Here is an 18,988-nt window from a genome sequence, read left to right on the forward strand (position 1 = left end):
TGCTTGGTCCAAAGTGACGACTTTGGATGCCCCAGGTTCATATGGTAACAGACGAGGTGGATCTCTGCCATAAACTACCCTGAAAGGAGTAGTGCCCAGTGCTGTGTGGTAAGATGTGTTATAGCAAAATTCTGCCCATGAAAGCCATTTCACCCATCTTCTAGGTGCGTCCCCCACAAAACAACGAAGATACATTTCAATCGTGCGATTGACAACCTCTGTTTGGCCGTCTGTTTGTGGATGATAGGCAGACGAAAATGCCAATTGGGTGCCCTGTAATTTGAATAATTCCTTCCAAAAGATACTGGTAAAAATGGCATCCCTGTCACTGATAATGGATGAGGGAATTCCATGTAATCGGAAAATGTTGTCCATAAATAATTGAGCGACCTGAGCAGCAGTATATGGATGCGCCAAAGCAATGAAGTGCCCATATTTTGAAAACCGATCAACGACGACGAATATCACCGATTTACCTGATGAAATGGGAAGTCCAGCAATGAAGTCCATGGAAATATCCGACCAGCTTTGAGATGGTAGCTGCAGAGGTTGTAGTAGGCCGGCCGGACTTAAAGATTCGGCATTGTTTCTTTGACAAATCTGACAAGCAGCTACATAATCAGCAATTGTGCTCTTCATGGCCTTCCAGTAAAAGTCCCGACTGATTTGGAAATATGTTTTCTGTCGACCCTCATGTGTGCTATCATGGATAGAGGACAGGATGGTATGAAGAAGTGGGGATGTATTATGCAAAAAGATCCTATTTTTGTAGAGAATGAGACGATCCTGAATCGTCCAATGAGGAGCAATTGTCCCCTGTTGAATATCCTGATATACTGACATGAGATCCGGATATTGATGTACTTCCTCACGAATAGAATCTAATACCAGTGCACGTGGGTAACTGATAGCATAAATTTGTGTGACGGAAATATCCCGACGTGATAAGGCATCAGCCCCCAAATTCGAACTACCTGGCTTATAATGAACGTTAAAATCGAAGCCCATGAGTTTAGTTAACCAATGCTGCTGTGGGGATGTGGTGAGGCGCTGTTCAAGAAGATACTTGAGGCTGAAATGATCTGTACGAATGAGAAACGGTCGTCCCCAAAGATAAGGTCGCCAATGTTGGACAGCCTTGGCTAACCCAATCAATTCCCTCTCATATGCACCTAACTTATGGTGGTGTTGTCCCAACTGACGACTGAAATAAGCAATGGGGTGTCCCAATTGTTGTAACACTGCCCCTATACCTCCCCCGGAGGCATCACATTCCACCACAAATTCTGCCTCCAAATCTGGTAATTGTAGGACTGGCGCTGAGGCTAAGGCCTCCTTTAACAGGTTAAAGGCCTGTTCTGCTGAAGAAGACCAGTGGAAGGCATTTTTTTTAGCAGGTTGTTGAGTGGTGCTGCTATCTAGCCATAAGATTGGATAAATTTTCTAAAATATCCCGCTAAGCCCAAAAATTCCTTTAATGCTGTGGTGGAGGTGGGAATCGACCAATCTGTATGTTAGGCTCTCTAGCCATGGATCAAGTCACCCAGCGATCTCCTCTAGCTTCCAGATTGAATGACGAAGAAGGGAAGGATTTGGGGTTCTTGGAACGCCCAATGATGAAGGGACGTGAGCCTTTGAAGGAGCTCCAACCTTAGGCCTCTTTAGAGAGAGAACCTGATCTCATTTAGACTAATGATCAATGCTTGTTTTCATTCCATCACTTGACGCCCTAAATAGGTCAAGGAAAACATCAAAGGTTCAATAATTACAATTAGACCCTTATGGAACTTTAAATTACAATTAAACCCCTAAGGTACTGAAATACAAGTTATTCCATCTCTTCTCTTCTCCGGTTAGCCACTCTTGATGCTATGGAGTCCATAACATCACCCCCCTCCTCAAGAAAGAGCTTGTCCTCAAGCTCGAAAGTGGGGAATAGAGTCTGGAAGGACTCGAGTGTCTCCCAAGAGGCTTCAATCAATTCCTTGTTAGTCCACCGAACCAGTACTTCCCAAGCGTTGTTCACTCGCCTGGCTTGAAGGATCTGAGCGGGCGTGGGCATGGACCTGCCATCTTTGAGAGGAGGCAGAGGGGTATGAAGCAGTGGTGAGTCTCCCTTGAACGGCATGAGAAGGGAGACGTGGAAGACGTCATGGAACTTGGCGTCTGGTGGTAGTTTCAAACGATACGCCACAGTGCCAATACGCTGCATGACCTGGAATGGCCCATAAAATTTTGGAGAAAGCTTATGGCGTTTGATGGCGGCAAGAGATAGTTGGCGGTATGGTTGAAGTTTGAGCCAAACAAATTCTCCAAGTGCAAAGGAAAGGGGACGATGTCCTTTGTCATAAGTATGCTTCATAGTAGCTTGTGAACGTTGTAACTGAAGGCGGACTTGCGCAAGCATTGCATCTCTGTTGGCTAATGCTTGGTCCAATGCCACTACCTGAGAAGACCCCGGTTCATAAGAAAGTAGGCGCGGAGGTTCGCGTCCATAAACAACTTGAAAAGGGGTAGTACCCAATGCGGTGTGGTATGAGGTATTATAAAAAAACTCCTCCCATGCTAACCAAAAAACCCACTGCCGGGGTGTGTTCCCCACAAAGCACCGCAAATACATCGCCAATGTGCGATTAACCACCTCTGTCTGGCCGTCTATTTGAGGGTGGTATGCTAAAGAAAAAGCTAACTTAGAGCCATGGAGCTTAAATAGTTCCCCCCAGAATTTACTGGTGAAGATAGCATCACGGTTGCTGGTGATGGTCTCTGGAAGGCCATGGAGACGGACAATATTATCCATGAAGAGCTGAGCGACTTGTGTGGCTGTATATGGATGGCTGAGGGCCATAAAGTGGGCATATTTCGAGAACCTGTCTACCACAACAAGAATAACAGATTTCCTTGCAGAAGGAGGAAGACCATCTATAAAATCCATTGAGAGATCTGCCCATACCTGTGAAGGAAGTTGAAGTGGCTGTAGCAAGCCGACGGGTTGTAAGGCTTCAGACTTATTCCTCTGACAAACCTGGCACGCTGCAACATATTCAGCAATGATCCACTTCATACCTCTCCAATAAAACTCCCGACTGAGGCGGAAGTATGTCTTCTGCTGGCCCTCATGTGTACTATCATGAAAGGAGGCAATAATGGCAGGAAGGAGTACCGACGAAGGATGAAGATATATGCGTCCTTTATATAGAATGAGACCGTCCTTTAATGTCTAGTTCTTGTCCTTGGAATGGTTTTCAATTTGAGCTTGTAATTCAAGGAGATCTGGATGATGGCTAGTATCCTGACGGATTGTGTCCAGCAAAGGGGACTTGGGGTGGCTCAGTGCGTGCAAGTGTGAATCCCCTAGTTCTCTGCGGAGAAGGCGTCTGCTGCCCGGTTGAGATAACCCGGTTTGTATTCCACCTGAAAATCGAATCCCATTAATTTTCTGAGCCAATGTTGTTGTGGGGATGTAGTAAGGCGCTGCTCCAATAAGTATTTGAGGCTACAGTGGTCTGTCCGGATCACAAAAGGTCTGCCCCACAGATACGGCCTCCAATGCTGCACGGCTTTGGCCAAACCGATGAGTTCCCTTTCATAAGTGGCTAACTTGTGATGGTGAGGAGTGAGATGGCGGCTGAAATAGGCAATGGGGTGACCCTGTTGCTGCAAGACGGGACCTATCCCTCCCCCGGATACATCGCATTCGATGATGAAATTTTCAGCAAAGTTGGGCAATTGGAGAACTGGTGCTGACGCTAATGCTTGTTTTAAGTTGTTAAACGAGGAGTCTGCCAACTGAGACCACTGAAAGGCATGCTTCTTCAGTAAATTGTGCAATGGCGCTGCCAGGTGACCATATTCTTTGATAAATTTTCTATAATACCCGGCGAGACCAAGGAACGCTTTCAAAGTTGTAACGGAGTGAGGTGTGGACCAATCCATAACCGATTGTATCTTGCTGAAATCTGGTTTCACCCCAGATGCCAAGATCACATGCCCCAAATAAGCTACTTCGGATGTGGCAAAGTCACATTTGGCACGATTGAGAAATAAATGGTGTGCTCGGAGAATTGTGAAAACCTGTCGCAATTGGTGCAAATGTGCTTCCCAAGTTTTGCTATAGACCAGTATATCGTCAAAAAAAACTAAGACATGCTTCCGTAAGAAAGGGCGAAATACCTGGTTCATAAGCGCTTGAAAGGTGGACGGGGCATTGGATAGCCCAAATGGCATCACCAAGAACTCGTAGTGACCATGGTGGGTGCGGAAGGCAGTTTTTTCGATATCCTCCAAATAAACCCGAATCTGATGGTAGCCAGATTTCAAGTCCAACTTTGTAAATAATTGAGAGCCGTGTAGCTCATCCAATAATTCATCGACCACTGGAATTGGAAATTTATCTTTGATGGTGTGAGCATTGAGTTCACGGTAATCCACACAAAAGCGCCATGATTTATCTGATTTCCTTACCTGCAATACCAAGGAAGAAAAAGGAGAATGACTAGGCTGAATAATACCTTGTTGGAGCATTTGTTGACATTGTCTTTCTATCTCATCTTTTTGCACATGGGGATAGCGGTAGGGACGCACTACCACTGGTTCGGTGCCCATTTTCAAACGAATTCTATGCTCACACTCTCGTATAGGAGGAAGGTCGCCAGGGTCTTGAAATAAATCAGCATATTCTGCCAACAATGAAGCTAAGTTATCCCCTTTTGAAGGATCCTACGAAAGTGTTTGGAGGCTGCATGGCCGCTGGGAGCTATTGTCCTGGAGGGTGATCAGATGGGTGTCCTGTTTAAAACTCATGGTAAGGGATTGAAAATCCCATAAGATCGGACCCAATCGCTGTAGCCATTTAATGCCCAATACAAGGTCAAACCCAGCCAGCGGTATGACCAAAAAATCTGCTACAAAGGAGTGACCTTCAATAGTAAAGGGCACTGCTGAACCGAAACCCACAGTGGTGACCTTGTCACCATTAGCCACTGAGACTGATATTCCTAATTTCTGCTGTAGTGATAACCCCAACAATTGTGCTGCCTGGCTGCTTATAAAATTATGTGTACTTCCTGAGTCCACGAGTGCGAGCAGGATATGATGGTTCATGGTGGCATGGACCTGTATGGTATTGGTGCTCTGCAGGCCTATCATGGCATGGAGGGAGATTTCTGGTGTTTCCTCCTCGGTTTGGTCCATATCCTCCTGAAAGTCATCCTCTGAGGGGTCTTCTATTTCTACCTAAAATAGTCTTTTGCATTGATGGCCCTTGACGAATTTTTCATCACAATTGAAACATAGGCCCTGAGCCCTTCTCTGATCAATTTCTATTTTTGTTAGACGTTTGATAAATTCCGGTGGGGGTGTAAAGGCTGGTGGTGGTGGTGGTGAGGGGTGGTTGGGAGGAGGCCTGGGGTATGTGGAATAAGGACCATAGGGCTGTGGGCGAGGTGGCCAAGGGGGACGTGTTTAATGACTCACGGAAGAGGCGTTGTTTGGTGTCCAATGCTCTTGCCAAATTCATGGCGTGGGCTAGGGAGGTGGGCGCTTCCAATTCCACTTCTAGGCGAAGGGGTTCTACCAGACCAGCCGTGAACAAATTGACATAAAGTTCAGGTCGGACCAAATGACTTGCACGAGCAAGTTTTTCTTGGAACAATTTCTGATATTGTTCTATAGTGCCAAGCTGTTTTAGATTGACCAAATCCCCAACTGGGTTGCTACGAAGCGGAGGACCAAACCGTAGCATACAATTTTCTTTGAAAAATTCCCAATCATAGACCACAAACTCATTTTTGAATTGATGAAACCACATAAGCGCTTCATCGAGCATGTGGAAGGCTGCTAATTGAACCTTGCCTTCGGGCAGAGTTCCTTGATTGGAAAAGAAATGATCACACCTGTGCAACCACATGAAAGGGTCGGAGGACCCATCATACGTTGGAAAATCAAGCTTTGTGTACCTTGGCACGGTAGGGGGTGCTGGATTGAGGCCCCCACGAGGTGGAGGTGTTTGGCGCAGGGGAGGAGGTGGAGGCGTTGGATGAGGGTTGAGATGATCTTCTGGGCGTGAGGAGGATGCCATCTGAACTGAAACCTGGGTAAAGCCTTCCTCCATGAGTGACAACAACATCTGGAATTTTCCCTCCAGGCCATTGATTTGAGATTGTAGATCAGCATGGTTCTCTTCCACAAAATTTTGAATTTCTGCAGGGGAAGAGGAATCACCAAGGGTGGTCCTGTCTGATACCAAATGTTAAGCACCTAGCCAATACTACCCAAAAGACCGGCCTATTAGGAGCGGAAGACATAGGTACTCAACCCAGGACCATAACTACCTAGCCCATACTAGGGTCATGTTATGGACCAACCCATACTAGTCCATAACACCAATGTTAAGCATCTAGCCAAAAGACCGGCCTGTTAGGAGCGGAAGACATAGGTACTCAACCCAGGACCATAACTGCCTAGCCCATACTAGAGTCATGTTATGGGCCAACCCATACCAGTCCATAACACCACACCCCCCATCACGAGCCGACGACCACGGCGGCACACCGACACTGACCCGACCCAAGGATTACACGAGGACCTATCAGTATTCACGTCTTTATGCGCTTAATCCAGCCTATGCGCCCACCGGGATTCAAACTCACGATCGAGCGCTAGCTCTAATACCAAGGTGTTAGGCTCTCTAGCCATGGATCGAGTCACCCGGCGATCTCCTCTAGCTTCCAGATTGAATGACGAAGAAGGGAAGGATTTGAGGTTCTTGGAACGCCCAATGATGAAGGGACGTGAGCCTTTGAAGGAGCTCCAACCTTAGGCCTCTTTAGAGAGAGAACCTGATCTCATTTAGACTAATGATCAATGCTTGTTTTCATTCCATCACTTGACGCCCTAAATAGGTCAAGAAAAACATTAAAGGTTCTATAATTACAATTAGACCCTTATGGAACTTCAAATTACAATTAAACCCCTAAGGTACTGAAATACAAGTTATTCCATCTCTTCTCTTCTCCGGTTAGCCACTCTTGATGCTATGGAGTCCATAACACTGTAACTGCCTGTATCTTGCTCTGGTCAACTTTCACGCCCACAGCTGATATGACATGGCCCAAATATGCCACATCAGATGTACCCATAGAACATTTTGATTTATTCAAAACCAAATGATGAGAGAGTAGAATGGTAAATACCTGATGGAGGTGGTGGAGATGTTCTTCCCAATTTTTGCTGTAGACCAGAATGTCATAAAAAAAGACTAACACATAGTGGCGCAGAAGTGATGAAAAGACCTCATTCATGAGGGCCTGAAAGGTGGAGGGTGCATTGCAGAGACCGAAGGGCATGACGAGGAACTCGAAATGACCGTGATGTGTGCGGAAGGCAGTCTTCTCCACATCCGCCGGGTGAACTCATATTTGATGATAGCCTGATTTCAAATCTAATTTGGTAAAAATTGTAGCACCATGTAACTCATCCAGCAACTCTTCCACGACTGGAATGGGGAACTTGTCCTTAACTGTGTGCAAGTTGAGTTGCCTATAGTCGACACAAAATCTCCAAGATTTATCTTTTTTACGTACAAGTAACACTGGTGAGGAGAAAGGAGATCGACTGGGCTGGATCACACCCTGAGCGAGCATATGCATGCATTGTCATTCTATTTCATCTTTCTGGATATGCGGGTAAAGATTAGGCCGCACCACTACTGGATCAGTTCCCAACTTTAAACGAATGCGGTGATCGCAATGACGCACTAGTGGTAGACCTGTAGGGTCATTAAATAAATCCGCAAATGTTGTAAGTAAAGGAGCTAACTGATCATCACCCGTTTGTTGAATATGCAAAGTGTGAAGTGCATTAGGGACCTGTGCCACAATGCCTTGTAATGTAATCTGGCCCTGTGGTGCTGAAAATGTCATAGTCCGAGCCTGAAAGTCCCATAATATCGGTCCTAATAGCTGAAGCCATTTGACCCCGAGCACCAAATCAAATCCAGCCAATGGAATGACTAATAAATCCGCCTGAAATGAATGCCCTTCAATGGTGAAAGGGGTGTTAGCACATAACCCCACACTAGCAATTTTGGCCCCATTGGCCACAGAAACTGAGAGTCCCCTTTGTTGTTGAATGGCCAATCCCAATTGTTGCGCGGCTGGTTCACTATAAAATTATGTGTGCTGCCCGAATCAACTAAAGCAAGTAGCATGAGATGATGTAACCTGGCCTTTACCTGCATGGTATTAGAAGTACGCAGGCCATGCATGGCATGGAGGGAGAGCTCTGGTTCTTGCTGTACCTCTTCAACAATTTTATTTTCAATAAGCTCTTCTGAATCTTCTTCCAACAGTTCAATACTGAATAAGCATTTAAAAGTATGGCCTGGCAGGAATTGTTCATCACAATTAAAACATAGGCCTTTTGCCTTTCTAGCGTCCATTTCCTGTTTAGTCAAAAATTTACGTGGCATAGTCTGTGGAGGCACATTGGTAGCCTGAACTGCTTGGTTAGGGGTAGAGGACCCAAAACGTGGCCCAAATGCAGTACCCTGTATTCTGTTGTTCCAAAATGGTTTTCGCTGTAAAGACTCTTTTAGAACTCTCTATTTGTGTTCCACAGCTCTGGCATAATTCATTGCTGAGTCCAAATCTATCGGACCAAGTAATTCCACTTCCAATCTAATTGCCTCTGTCAATCCAGCATTAAAAATCTGAACATGTAGGTGAGGAGGAACAAATTCACTAGCTCGGGCCAACCTTTCTTGGAACGTTTTTTGGTAAATTTCTAAGGTGCTGGTCTGTTTATAGTTGATCAATTCCCCCACTGGGTTGCTGCTAGCTGGAGGTCCGAACCTCAACTGGCAAGCATGTTTAAAGTGCAGCCAATCCTGAATGGAATGGACATTTCGGTAGTGATGGAACCACATGAGCGCTTCATCGAGCATGTGGTAGGCGGCCAAAGTAACCTTGTCCATTTCCACCGTTTGTTGATGATAGAAGAATTGTTCACATTTCTTGAACCACAGTAAAGGATCTTTAGAGCCATCATATGTAGGAAAGTTAAGTTTAAAGTACCTGGGAACCGTTGATGGTCCTTGTGCGTGAGTGGCCATTGAACCCATTGGTTGGCACAGGGGTGGATTTGGTGGTGGCGTGAATTGTTGGTGGGGAACTGGTTGTGGTTGAAAATTGGTTGCTGGTGGTGGCGTTGGTGCTTGAAGTGCAGCAAGTTGTTGGAGGATGGTTTGTAGGGATGATTCCAGTGTTTGTAAGGTATTATTGATGTGAGAAATTTCAGTACCTTGAAGAGTGGATCGTTGTTGAAGTTCTGAAAGTACTTGACGTATGTCCTCTGGAGAAGAGGAATCACCGAGGGTGGACCTGTCTGATACCACGTTGTTAGGATCCTCACGAGCCATGGATCTTTTCACCCTCCTCTCTTCTCTTCCTTCCATTACCTTGCTTGACGTTGAGATGGAATGAGGGGTTGAAGGGAATTGAATTTTGAAAAGGAGAATTGGGGAAAAAACGGAAGAGAGCTTGAGGAGCTCTTGACCTGTTTATCTAAATTACGTTAGCTAAAGTGAACTCAATTCATGATTCTCATTACCCTAGCCGTCCCCTTAAATAGGGTTGAGGACGTCCAAAACCCTAAAGACCTCTTGGGTCAATGGTTCAAACCAATAAATGATAAACCAACCCAAACCAAAGACAAAACCAAACCAAGAAACAATTACATGGAAATTGAAAAACAAATTCATTAATTCCTACGCCTGTTGGTAACTCGTGATGCTATAGAGTCCATAACACCCTACCTGAGATGGTAGTTGAGTATTAGTGTTGTGCCTCCCTTACCATCTAGTGGAAGTGTTCTAGTCCCCTTGCCAAGCTGGCCTCTTGTTTTGAACTTTTTGTCGAAGTTCCAGTCCGTGAGCTAGATTCATTGCTCAAGCTAAGTCAGCAGGTGCATGTAGCTCCACCTCTAACCGTAATGACTCATTAAGGCCCACTGTAAATAAATTGACTTGCTGGTCGACCCGACCATCCGGCTAGCTCTTGCCAATTTTTCCTAGAACTGTTTTTGATAGAGCTCCACTGGACCAGTTTGTCATAACAACACCAAATCCCCCAAGGGGTTGCTGTGGGTTGGAGGACCAAATCGTATAGTGCATAATTCTTTAAACTCTTCCCAATCCAGCACTAATCTATCCAACTCAACTTGATGAAACCAAAGTTGTGCTTCCCCAAGCAAGTGGAAAGCGGCAAACCGTACCATATCATTAGCAGCTGTTCTTTGATGGATAAATTTTTTTTTGCACTTATGTAACCAAATCAAAGGGTCTTTTGACCCATTAAAAGTAAGAAAATCAAGTTTTATATACCTTGATACGGTGTCTCCTCACTGGTTGAAGTTTCCAATCTAGCCAAGAAAACTAGTGCGCCCAACAAACTGATCTCCCCCTCTGTTGTGCGAGTTGTCCTCTCCTCTATGTTCCAGAATAGCGTTCCTTCCAGTCGTCATTTTCCCATCATCCCAGAAAGTCTCTCAATCTGAATATTAATACCCCGTATTTGGTCCATGAGTTGAACAACTTTTCTATTAGTCTCTGCCTGTGCCTATTGACCTCTTAGCACCAATTCCCTTAATTCATTAATTATGTTCTCCACCATGTTACCCTCCTCTGATACCAAGTTGTTATGGTCCCTAACCATGGATCTAGTAACTCGGAGAGGTAATTGTGAATCCAGCACTGTATTAGGGTTCTTGGTCTCAGTAATGAAGAAAAGAACATCATTTCCTTAATGTTCTCAGTAAGATTGAAAAGGAGTTTCCTTTTCTTAGTCTTCTCGGTTAAAAGAAGACTTCTCTTGCTGTTCTCAGCCAGGAAGGGTTAGACCCTTTTTTTGTTCACATCCAAGAGGGTAGGGACCCTCTAAAAAGGTTGCTTCTATTTATGTATGAGTGGTTAGGCCTTCCTAACCCTGCCTTGCTCAGTTAGAGTCTACAACAACCTCCTTTGAATGTGCATCACGTTTAGGGAGTCAAGGAACTCCTTTCTTGTTCGGAATGAAAGAGATCAACTCTCTCTTACTACTGTGAACGTAGAAGGGGATAAAGCCTCTTATTGAACTCGAAAAACAGTCTCTCAAGTCTCTCTTCCTTAGCTTGAATAATATCAATGCAAACCATAATTCAAAGAGATGAAGAATAAACCTAAAATAAAGAGAGACTATACCTGAAGCTCGTCAAGGAGACCTCCAAACCCTAGAGCTCGTCAAGGAGAACTCCAAACCCTGTTTAACCTAATTCAAGACTTGCCTTTTCTCTATTTATCTACCCGCTTAAATAGGGTTTGACTTCATAAGTGTTTTAGGGCTAAAATTTATAATTCTGCCCTTACATCCTTGCTCATTACATAATTTATGAAAAAATATACTTCAAGCAATATAAAATATGAAATTTAAAAGTAATAAACTCAGTGAGTCAATGGCGTCTCCTTTAGGTGACTCGGTGTGCTATTGAGCCCTCAACATATAACATAGATGTAATAATAAGTTCCTCCGTCATGGTTTCCCAACTATAATATTTTTTGACAGGGTATTTTCTATCATGGTTTCCTAACCATGATATTTTTTTTATAGAGCCCATCATGGTTTCCCAACCGTGATGTTTTTTGAAAGGGTATCCTCCGTCATGGTTTCACAACCATGATATTTTTTTTGACAAGGCCCATCATGGTTTCCCAACTGTGATATTTTTTTACAGGGTATTAAGTTCCTCTGTCATGGTTTCCCAACCATGAAATTTTTTGACAGGGTATCCTTCATCATGGTTTCCCAACCATGATATGTTTTGACAAGGTATCCTCCGTCATGGTTTCCCAATCGTGATATTTTTAAAAGGATCAAATAAATGATGATATGAAAAAGGATACCAAGGCCACCTCTTCTTCAACAATAATGTCCCCAAATAGACATAATAGCTGCATCTGAATATAACACGACCATCTTCCAACACATATAACACGAACCAAAATAATAAACCTTGTAGAAGGACCCATGAAATAATCCTAATCCCATATAAATATTTTTTCTTAGATGCAAAAGTTTCATCTTTTGTGCTCCCCATTACTTAAATATTTTGGTCGCATAAATTTATCCACAACATATGGAATAAAATACCTCTTTCTTGTACTTCTTCTACTTCTCCCCCTTAAGCTTGGATGTAATAGCAGTGATCCTAGCTTGAACCAAATATCATAGTTGTAGAAATAAGTCCAAATAATAGAGATGTATAAATAAGCCCTCAAACCAAGGAGAAGTGAGATATTTTCCTGATATATCAACTCCAAAAGTGACGCAAAACAATGGGCATAAATTCGGATTTTTCTATACAATAGAATACCAGCTTGCCATTGATTCTTCCAATGTGAATATATCTTTAAATATAGATCAGGTTGAAATGAACTTTTTTCCTTCTAAAACTAGAATTAAATACCTTTCATCCTAGTATAATTTCTCTTCATAAAATTATCAAAAGGTAAATAATCCGATAGATTTTGGTCTCTGTCATCTAGCCAAACCAAGCACTTGTTTCTCCTTTTAATTCACCATGACCATTGCCTCTTCCAAGATCAATATCTCCTTATAAAAAACTCAGATTGAGAATTAGTTGAATTGGTAAGAAAATAGACTTGCATATATTTCTTTGGATATATAATTATCTATATAAATTATTTTTCTTGATAGCATAAAATACCTCAAAAGTTGAAGATTTCTGCTTCTCGAACCTCTTTTACAATCTGACCATCACTGCTTCAAATATAGATTTATCTTTGTAGATAACTCACATCGAAAATTGGTTGAATAGGTAAGAGAATAGACTTGCAGATATTTATTTTTATATATATTTCTCCATATAAAGTCTCATTCTTGATAGCATAAAATACCTCAAAATTTTAAGCTTTTTGTGACTACTCGAATATCTTTTTCAATCTGACCTTTGCTCATTCAAATATAAATTTATCTTTTTAGATAACTCCAATTGGAAAAAATAGTTTTTTCTTGGATAGTAGACTCAAATATCTTTCTGTCAATGTATAATTTTCTATATGAAAATGTCAGTATAGAGGTGAAAAACGCAAAACAAACTACAGGTGTAGGGATTGAAAAAAAATAACTACGAACCTAGACTTAGGGTTTAGGGTTTAGAGAAAATGATCTCATTATCTCTGTCGGTTGACCAAGAGGTGAAAAACGCAAAACAAACTACAGGTGTAGGGATTGAAAAAAAATAACTACGGACCTAGACTTAGGGTTTAGGGTTTAGAGAAAATGATCTCATTATCTCTGTCGGTTGACCAAGTCAACTCACAAAACCTTCTCTGATACCATGTTGAATTTATGAAAAAGAGAAATACTTCATTGACTTCATTAACTTATTATAATCAGAGTACATGAACCTCTATTTAAAATAGAGGTGGACCCACCATGGTGTACGAGCTGGTGGGATCCACCATGAGAACGTGGGATGCCAAGAAAAGTCCTCACCCAAGCTGGCACGAGTTAAGAAGATAAGAATCATAAGTTGAAATGAGTTAGGAGACTTGAAGATCAAGTGGGACCCACAAAGATACCACGAGCTGGGAATCTTATCAATATGAGCTGGAAGATCACGTGGGACCCACAAGGATAAGGCCACAAGCTGGCCTCCTCCCTTATTTCCACATTATTGAAGAAGAGTTATAGTTCAACTTATATTAGAACTCTATTAGATTGCGTTATCCTTTCTTGATAGACTTATCTTAGAGAGTTAGAGTTGGAATGTAATTAGAAGATTTAGAGGTTAATTGTATAAGGACTCTATCACTTCCTCTACTATAAATAGAGGTGTTGTAATTTGGAATTAATCGAGTTCTACAATTTTCTCTTGAGTAAATCTCTCTCTTTGCTTGGCGCACACCTTGTTCCTCTTCTCTTCTTCTCTCTACCCGAGAGCCTTCTTCCCTTTTTCTCCTTTTCTTCCCTTGATCATAATATTTGACAAGGGATCTTAAACAAAACATGGTATCAGAGCATTAAATTTAGGATCCCTACATCAAAAGGAATGCTCTAAGAAGATATGATCAACACCACTCATAGAAGCCTCCTTGTGAAGGAAGATCAAAAAGCATGAGATAAGTTCCTTCATGTTACTGGTTTCCAGATTTAGAAGATGATTTAAAGATGGGTATGTGAATGTTTTTCATCTTATGAGATTGTGGATATGAATGCCTCTCAATCTAGAAGAAGCTATCAAAGCAGTTTTATCGGTTTGGAATTTCTTTTAACCAGGACCAATCCATGATCAGATTGTTGAAATTTTTTTTCATGGGAACAAGATTTCCATGATATAGAAGATTGATATTGAGTCTATTATGAGTGGTTATTTACTCAGAAAAAATCAGAATAATGATTGTTTAGCGTCAATGCTAAATTTCTCCATGCACCAAGTTGTTTGAAGAATACTACTTGGATATTTTGATTAGAATTTTTTTGGAGAATTATTTTCATTAAAGTGCCTATTATGGCTAACAAAAATATGAGTAGCAAAGGTGGTATACTCAGAATTACCACAATACCCTTATGAAGAGTATCAAATTTTATGAGTTGGTCCACATCAATTCGGAGGTTTCTTATAACAAATGACCTACTTGGTCATCTCACCAACCATGGACCACCTATTGATCAAGAAGACATTTTTATAACAAATGGTTAAAAGATGATACCATTGTGATTAGTTGGCTAATAAAAAAATGGAAAAATTGTGGAAAGAATGCACTCATTGTGGGAGATATATCCACACTATCGATACATGCTATTACATGAAAAAGAGTTACTATAGAAAAAATGGTCAATATGGAGAAATATGTTATAATTCCTACGACAACTCAGACTTGACAAAGGCTAATCAAGCCTTTGTAGGTGATACAAAGGATGATCTATTAAGCACCTAACCAATACTACCCAAAAGACTAGCATGTTAGGAGCGGAAGACATATGTACTTAACCTAGGACCATAACATCACACCCACGCTCACGAGAACCGATGTCCAGGGCGGCCCACTTGCGACGGCCTACTCTAGCGACAGCCCTAGTGAGGAAACACACTCAGGTTTCCCCTTCCGCATATAGTGGTGGCCCATTGGTGCGGGAAGCACACTCTCGTCGCCCTTTTCGCTAGGTCACCCCCTCTGCAGTCACCCCCTCCGGGATTTGAACTCGTGACGTAGCGCTAGCTCTGATACCAAATGTTTAGCACCTAGCCAATACTACCCAAAAGACTGGCCTATTAGGAGTGGAAGACATAGGTACTTAACCCAGGACCATAACAGGATCAGCCCACAAAATCAACTGAAAAGAAAATTTTTACTGATGAAGAATATGAGTTGTTTCAGAAATTGATGGGTTCTTCTCCAAGTTTCTCATTAAAAAACTGCTACCACCACTGTTTTAGGTATGCTATCTGCCTCATCATCATCCTTGATAATTGACGTAGGAGCCTCTGAGCATCTTTTAGGTAACAGAAATATATTACATTCTGTATCTCCGTGTCTTTCACATAAGTTTGTCACCATAGTTGACAATTCTAAAACCAAGATTTAAGGGAAATGATCCACTTCCATTACACCATCACTTCCGCTCACTGATATTTTATTTGTTCCTACCTTCCCTTTGAATCTATTATGTTGGAAGATATGGCCCAAGCCCACACGACTAAGGAAGGCCCACATGTCTAAGAATATTATAAGATTGGCCAAACGACCAAGGAAGGTCCACAATATGGGCCCAAGCCCATAAGAAGTTGGACCACCATGATTAACATGAGTTGCCTTCCTTATCACATAAGTTGGAAAATCAAGAAGGACTCACAAAGGCATCTTTATCTTATGGTCACGTCCTAGAAGAGTTCTAGTTTGAGTTATGTTTGTCTTTTATCAATATTGAGTTATTTAATTATGTTGGGACTTTTCTTTAAGTGTTAGAGTTTGGGTGTAATTGGGACAAAGGTAGTTTTATTGTAATTGGACTCTACTATCTTCCTCTATTATAAATAGAAGTTCATGTACTCTAATTATAATAGGTCAATGAAGTATTTTTATTTTCATAAATTCAACATGGTATCAGAGCTGGTTCTATGAGTTGACTTGGTCAACCCACAGAGATAATGACATCCTTTTCTCTAAACCCTAAACCCTAAGTCTAGGTTCGTAGCTATTTTTTTTAAGTCCCTACCCCCGTAGTTTGCTTTGCATTTTTTACCTCTATACTAAGATTTTCATAATTCAAATTATATATTGACAGAAAGATATTTGAGTTACTTTCCAAGGAAAAATGAGTTTTTCCAATCAGAAATATCTACAGAGAGATATCGATATTTGAATGAATGAAGGTCAGATTGCAAAAAGGTTCGAGCAGTAGTAGAAAGCTTCAGATTCTAAGGTACTTTATGCTATCAAGAACTAGACTTTATATGGAGAAATATATTTCAAAAGAAATATCTGTAAGTTAATTATTTTACCTATTCAACATATTTTTTATCTGAGTTATCTACAAAGAGAAATTGATATTGGAAGTAGCAAAGGTCAAATTGAAAAACAGGTTCTAGCAGCATCGAAAAGCTTCAACTACCGAGGTATTTTTTTCTATCAAGAAAGAGACTTCATATGGAAAATTATATATCAAAAGAAAGATATGTAAGTCCATTTTCGTACCTATTCAACCTATTCTCGGTATGATTTTTTTTATAATGAGATATTGATCTTGGAAGAGTCAATGGTCATTTTGGAAAAAAAGGAGAAACAGTACTTAGTTCGGTCAGATGATAGAGACCGAAATCTATTAGATTATTTATCTTATTATAAATATATCTTATTATAAATATATTATATGAAGATAAGTTATACTTGGATAAAATTTATTTAATTCTAGTTTCAAACAAAGAAAAATTCATGTCAATCGGATCTATATTTAAGGATATATTCGCATTGGAAGAATCAAAGGTGATGCTAGTATTCTGTTACATTGAAAAATCCAAATTTAAGCCCATTGTTTTGCGTTAATTTTTGAGTTGATATATCGATAAAATATCTCACTTATCGCTGGTTTGAGGGCTTATCTGTTGTTATGGTCCCGGATCTGACACATGGATTGGTAGGGAGGAAGATGAAAATCAAGCCAAAGGGAAGCTTGAAAGTTCGTTAAGGAGAACGCACACCCCTGAGCTCGTTGAGGAGAGCTCCAAGCCTGTTTAGCCTAAAAATTAATGTTTGACTTTCTCATTACTCTTACCCCTTAAATAGGGTTCACGCTTACAAGGTTTAAGATAAAATATTACAAAAATACCCCTATTAATAAAAATATTCCAAAAATGCCCCTGTGGCCTTAAACTGAAAAAAAATAAAATAAATTAAACAAAAACAATTAAAATAATAATGTTATTACATGCATAAAATTACACCCTCTGGAAGAAAGAGTTTGTCCTCAAGCTCGAAGGTAGGGTCTGCTTGCTCGTGCCAACATCCCCATCCATTCTCAAGTATCAATCGTGGTATCTGTGTCAGCCCTTTGGTCTGCAAAACTGGAGCATCCAACCAGAGAAGGATTATTTTTTTTTTGTTTGCCAGAGTCACTTGTTGTAGTATACTTCAATATGAATAAGCAACTGAACAACAAATTGAACTATCACCTGCGCCACTGGGAACTTCTGCTTTGACATTAACAACCATTGTAGAATCCAACCCAACGGTTGCCTCATTGGCAGAATGCAGCATGTCCCCAATAACCTCAGTCTTTGTACCCAGTCCATGTTTAGCAAATTGCCCAGCATACTCAAAGAAAAGATATCATCGTGGTCTATTACTTTGGCAAGATCCACCAATTCAAGGTTGCACCTTTGGTGAAACTGGTTATCCACATCAAGAACATATGCAACTCCCCCACGCATCCCTGCAGTAAAGTTTCTACCAGTTTTCCCAAGTACTACTACAGTACCTCCTGGCATCTACTCACAACCATGATCTCCAACCCCTTCAACCACATCTTTAGCCCCTGAGTTACGCACACAAACCCTCTCAGTAGTAGGTCCATCAAAATATGCCTCCCCTGCAGGTGCTCCATAGAGATCAACATTACCAATGACTATATTTTCCTTTGAATAAAATTGACTCTTTCTTGGAGGATACACTACAATCTTCCCCCAGATAATCCCTTGCATACATAGTCATGGCTGTCCCCTTCTAGCTCAAGAGTGAACCCTTGACAGAGGAATGCACCCAGGCTTTGTCCAGCACTGCTCGTCAGCTTCACATGGATGTTATCTTTAGGTAGCCCATTTTTGTAGTATCTCTCCGTCACTTCATGACTTAGCATTGTGCCAACAACACGATTCACAGTGGGAATAGTCATATCTATGTATACTTGCAGGCCACTTTTCAAGGCAGGTGTGCATGAAGCTATCAATTTCTTATCCAAAGCCATGTCCAATCCATGGTCCTGTTTTTGTACACAATATTGAGCTGCAAAATATTTTGCAGTTTGTAGTTGCTGATGGGGTGACCTTATCTTCACTGCAATAGCAGCAGGAATATGAGAGAGCAACATCATCTTGGGCTCAAGAACTCCACTAATGGGGCATGTAGTAATAACAGAAAGTATTTGTGTTGCTGTCCTAGTCCGTTCAGAATTAGTTACATCCTGCAGAGGAGTATCGGTTGTGCTCACAACAACAAATAATTGTGCGCCATACGTCACTGCTACTACTATTTTCTGAATAATCAACACCGGTTTCAGTATTGGCACTGTTGGTAGCACTGTTTTCTACAATGTCAAAACAGCGTCATACAATCCAGCAATGAATTGGATTTCACTGGAACAATAGGTAAAACTTCCATTCTTCAAATAAACACGTCTATGTTGCTGTCCTAAAGATGGACCTATAAGTTTTCTTT

The sequence above is a fragment of the Aristolochia californica genome, unplaced genomic scaffold, assembly GCF_029961685.1.
Source record: "Aristolochia californica isolate CCGP_79_NKW_82.1479 unplaced genomic scaffold, dmAriCali1.0.hap1 SCAF_10, whole genome shotgun sequence".
Classification (NCBI taxonomy): domain Eukaryota; kingdom Viridiplantae; phylum Streptophyta; class Magnoliopsida; order Piperales; family Aristolochiaceae; genus Aristolochia; species Aristolochia californica.